The sequence below is a fragment of the Macrobrachium rosenbergii genome, chromosome 54 (genome assembly GCF_040412425.1).
Source record: "Macrobrachium rosenbergii isolate ZJJX-2024 chromosome 54, ASM4041242v1, whole genome shotgun sequence".
NCBI classification, from domain to species: domain Eukaryota; kingdom Metazoa; phylum Arthropoda; class Malacostraca; order Decapoda; family Palaemonidae; genus Macrobrachium; species Macrobrachium rosenbergii.
In genome coordinates this window covers 58,751,568-58,757,027 of record NC_089794.1, presented here as the reverse complement: position 1 = coordinate 58,757,027, position 5,460 = coordinate 58,751,568, and the positions used below count along the sequence as shown (strand labels likewise).

Sequence of the window (5,460 nt, the reverse complement as noted above, 5' to 3'; positions counted from 1 at the left end):
CCTTTGGCAACCACATGTTCAACTTTCCTCCCAGGCTTCATCTCAAAGTTAGTTCATCCATGAGGCAGGGTTGTCATCTCCATTTACCTTCACCTGAAAGGAGGTTTTTCAAAGCAGTCACCAGGCCTAGGAAAGATTAAGAGATTTACCAAAAGGGGAAGCATGGAGAGGATTTAAGAAGGGGCTAGTTTTCTCACGCCCTTCCTCAGTTAGTTGTCAGTATGAACAATACTATATTTTACATTATAAGACAGTTTGGAGGTTGAGTTGGCTTACTAAGAGGTCTCCCTCATTGCAACTCCCCAACTAAGTTTACAATTGCAACTTGAGTTGGGTGGAAATGTTAACAACTAAGTTAACTCAACTGATCAATGTAATATCTCTCTTTACTTCCCTTTTCTGGTAATATTACACTCTAGAAAAAAAAAAAAACATTAATTCTGCAAGTTAATCAAATGCAAAATGTATCTTACTGATTTTTAAGCTTTACATTAACGTAGATAAGTTATGCTGCAAGTAAATTTCTTATACCTCTCATGTTATTACTGTAAAACAACATTATAGCAAATTCAGAATTAAAGTATTCTGTGAACTAATATTTCATGAATATAGGTAACAACGGGGAAAATAATAATTGAATTATTATGGCATTAAAACCTAAGGTTAGACATGCACTTAATTAATAAGGTTACTTTGACAGTTCAAGGTTGTGCTGATAGGGTGCTTTGAGGAGGCATTACAACGAAGTATTTGTGGGCTTATGTTAGGTGAGGCCACGATACTTGCACATGGCAGCACTGTGCCAGATGTGGCACTAACAAAATGGATGCCTTGTGGCATGATATACAACTGGGTGCGTAATTGCATGGGTTTTGCAAGTTGGGGACTCAGAATTTATATTACAATGAAAATAAATGCCAGATGCAAGAGTAAGCAATGATTGTTAAGGAAAAATTATGATCAATATGCCAGGATTATATTCCTTAGCCTATGAAGAATAGCTATGTTTGTTCTTCAGCCCAAAGGGCAGCTAAAGGTAGTCAGAGGGTGCGACTTCTCTGGCAGGAGCATCTACCAATCTCTAAGGTAATGTCGCTGTGCCAGGTGTGGCGCTCATGTGGTAAAGGCCTAATGGCTCTGTTATATTGGCAGAGTTGGAAGCAAAATGAAAATGAGGAGCCGTGATAAGGCTGTACAAAGGGATTCATGAATGGGCAACGTTGCCAAGAAAATAATAAATTAAGAGATTGAAAACTACAAGAAAATGACCAAAGCACTAAAAGGAAATACCACAAGGAGAAGTTAAATCACAAAGTTATAAAAAGAATAAACTAGGGAAGAAATCTGGCATTCTCTGGATAGAGGTGCCAAAGTTCTTCGTAAGATAAAGGTGAGGCACTGTGCCAGAGGGCACTAGTGTGAGGAGAGCTCAATGGCTGTCTCTAGGCTATCTGGAGTCTTCTACACCTGTGACCCTTCTTCTGTGGACCTCTTTTAGGTTGACAGTTTGACTTGGTAGGTTGACTTGGTGGAATCAAGTCTAAGGAAGACTTCGAAGTGCCAACTGTTCCAGCTTCTTTGATAGCCAAAGCAGGGGCATTTGTTACAAGCTCTACTACTAGTCGTCGCAGTTCCTTGAGTTCATCGGCCAGTTGAGATATGGTAGAATCCTTACTCATACTCGTGCCTGCGGAGGACTAGAGAAGAGAGTATGAATTTGTGTTGGGCGTGAGAGGCTTGCAGGTCACAATGACCAGCTCACACATGGGTTGCGAGGCTGCACCATTGGGTGAGCTTCTTCTATGGTCAGGGGAACCCGGAGGTGACCCAAATATACTGTGGATTGGGTCTTGTACCAGCACTGGTAGCAGTGCCAAGCTGGAGGAAAAGAGGCGATCTGGACAGGGATCCCTTGGAGGAAGATCTATAGCGTGCTCTGGCACTAAGGCAGGTTCAGGCACAGGATTTAACCCAGGAATTTCGTCGATGTCCGTGAAGGATGGAACGTGGCACTGTCCAGGACACTCAAATGCCACTGGCAGAGATTTGGAGTCAAGTTTGGGATCTATAGAAGGGAGATTCATGATGAACCTAGGCACTGGCACTGGGGCAGGGCCTGGCACTGGAATGAGAATTGGAAGTGGCTCGACATTTTGAACAAATAGAGTGTGGCACTGCTCAGGACATGCAAGTTTGAGGACTCTTATTGCTTGAGTGAGTTTTGGAGCGGTGGGAGCCCTGGATTTGTGTAGTTTAGTAGGAGACCAGATATTCAGTCCCAGGAGGATGTTATAGCCTCCAGGAATATATGTGGCTACTGCAAGTGTGCAGTTTTTGGATCTATGATGTCTTGTGACCCTCAGTTTCACGGTGGGGAGAATCACCTTCATCTGACTGATACCCTCAATTGTAATAAGCTGATGCTTGTCAATGGTGGCTCCATAGGGCACCTTATGTAGGGAGTCCTCAAGCTTGAAACTTTCTATTATTTCTTCCTCAGAGGTGCCATTGCAGGAACTCAGCCACTGCCTGAGAGCTCAGGACTTATCGTACACCCAGTCAGCCCATGTTTGATTCACCTCCTTCAGCTATCCTCTCCAAAGTTGTCTCCCACTATTCGGGAGTAAGCTCATAGGCCTTAGTTATGACCTTTTGGACCTCTGCAAGGCTTCCATGGTCTGCTAAAGGAATGGATTGGAAGGCAGTAATTCCCTTTCCCTCCAGGTGTTTTGCAAAGAGCAATGAAATTTTTGCAGGTAAGGGCTTGAAATTCTTGAAGATATCTTCCACTTGGTTGAGCTAGGTCTTGGGCTCCGAGTCACTCCATTTTGGCATCATGGAGCTGGCAGCAGTGAGAGTGGACGTAGAGATGTGGTTGCAGGGTTATGGCCCCACCCCCTTGGGCGGCCATGGTGAGCTTTTGGGCTCGATCCCATTCTTCGTTAGCTAATCTTTCCACTAAGTCTCACTCCTCATTAGCTAGTCTTTCTTGCCTGTCTTGCTCCTCCTTGGTTTCTCTGTCCCCTTTCTCTCTTTCCTTTTCTTTTTTATCTCTTTCCTCCTTGGTTTCTCATACCTTTCTCTCTCTTTCCTGCCCTGGCGTGGCCCAGTGTATCAACTCTTGTTCCTTGAGCTTCAGTGAAAGAAGCCATGTTTCTGAGGCATCGATGTAAGTTTTATTACTGGGAGAAGGCTATATTACCCTGACGAATGGAGTATCTCCTGGGACTCCTTGAATGAACGAACCTAGGTTGTGCATAGAACGTAAGGTTCTCAAGGGAAGATTTCAGGCTATTCATAGAACGTAAGGTTCTCAAGGAAGATTTCAGGCTATTCATAGAACGTAAGGTTCTCAAAGGAGCGGATTTAGGTTGTTTGTAGAATGTAGGGTTCTCAAAGGAACAAATGTTGGTTATTTGTTTAATGTAAGGTTCGTAAGTGAACGAATTTAGTAAGTTCACAGAGCGTGAGGTTAGTAAGTGAACGATTTTGGCCCCGAGCACACTAGCCACTCTGTGGCACCACAAGTGGCCGCACAAAGTGGCGGGCCAGAGCACACTAGCCACTTTTTAGAGCCACAAGTTGCGACCACATGTGGCGACCACATGTGGTTATGTTTTGAATACCCGGCCACATGTGGTCGCCACACTGATATCACTACATCTCAGTTTCAGCATGGACTCTGAGGAAGAGGCACTGTCACTGCTTATACTTCTGCGACGTCGCCGCCGCCGTCGTCGGAGAGCGCTATGGATGCACCCAATTACTGCTTCGAGATTGACCCACGGACAGTTTTACATGATAATAAGTGACTTAAGAGCAGATGATGATAAATTTTTTTACTACTTTAGGATGACCCAGGAAAGTTTCAACGAAGTCTTGGCCATAATTGGCCCCCACATTCGCAAAGACAGTACACACCTAAGGAAGAGCATTCCAGCTGAGGAGAGACTTGCCATAACATTAAGGTATGTAAATAATACAATTATTTTTAGTGAGTTTATTAAACTGTATTTCAATGAAACTGTACTGCAATACAAAGCTATATTTCCTTTCCTATATCGCTAAGATTATGAATGCTTCCAATGATAACATTTGTGTTGTCACTTCAGTGTTTTGTTCACAAATTACTCATGACTGAATCATCCGACCATGGGGATACCGCTTGTGTTTCAGATAGTTGTGCAGGTGATGGTGTACAGGGTAGTACGGGTTGGCTTTGAGGTACTGTTGATTGTGCATGCATGATGCTAGGAGCGAAATTGTGTGATGTATGACTAGCATGTGAATATGGACTTGGGACTGTTTGTTGATATGATGTAAAATACAGATGATTTGGATGTTGTTTATACCCCTTGATCACATTCATGATTTCAAGCTTAGCATCGACCTTGACACTCTCAGGAATACTCTTGAAGTCAGGCATCAGACCAAGAAGGAAATCTGTATCATGATCGTGAGGGGCAGTTGCTTTCTTAGCTACAGCTTCCAGAATAATCTTTTCATCCGAATGTACAGTTGATTTCTTCCTTTTTACATTAGAAGTGGAAGGTGCAGGCTCTCCTGGGTTTTCTCGTTCATCTCCCTGCACTGTAGTATCCTCGACACTTTCAGCTGCATGTGGTTTTGTTGCGCAAATTTCTTGAAGAAAAGACAGCTGTTTGAAGTACAAATATTCCTTCCTCCCACTTCCTGCGCCAGATCCCGATTTTTCTTTCTTCGACAATGTCAATTCTCTTCTATAGGAGTCCCTCAAACTCTTCCATTTCCATTGTAGATATGTAGCTGTAAGAAGATGTACAGATTAGTTATAAAGTTATTAGTCTACACACTAGCTTCATCTAAAATAACTACATGAATAAAATTTCAATGATAGCACAACGTTTTCTCATGTATTATTATTTGTTGGGTTAAATTAAAGTCGCGTCAAAATCTGAGTAAAATGAGTTTCATGTTATAATATGTAACATCCTCTCCCTATAAGTTTAGCCACATACGTAAGTAAATGCATTTAATTTAGCAATAATATACTGATTTTTAAATGTTCTTTTCAGGTTCTTAGGAACAGGGTGTTCCTCTTTTGAACTACATTACACTTTCCGGTGTGGGAGTTCCACCGCTAGAGCGATCGTGCAAGAAGTGTGCAAGGCGATATGGGAGTATCTACACGACCTATGTTTCCCAGAATCAACAAAGGAAGAATGGCTGAAAATTGAAGAAGGCTTTCGTTGTGAAGCACAGTTTCCGAACTGCATAGCCGCCATCGATGGCAAGCATGTGAGGCTCATTAACCCAACGGGCAGTGGTTCTAACTACTTTTGTTACAAGAAGTATTTTTCAATGGTGTTGTTAGCTGTATGTGACGCAAACTACAGGTTTACTTTTATAGATGTCGGTTCTTATGGTAAAGCATCAGACTCCTCAATCTACAAAAACAGTAACCTCTACCAAAAAATGCAG

At 42.6% G+C, this 5,460-nt stretch overlaps 1 pseudogene; it reads left to right on the top strand.

Annotated features, from left to right (window-relative positions):
• The first annotated feature begins 3,494 nt into the window (after nt 1–3,494).
• Nucleotides 3,495–5,460, top strand: part of LOC136834701 (uncharacterized) — a 2,348-nt pseudogene continuing 382 nt past the window's right edge.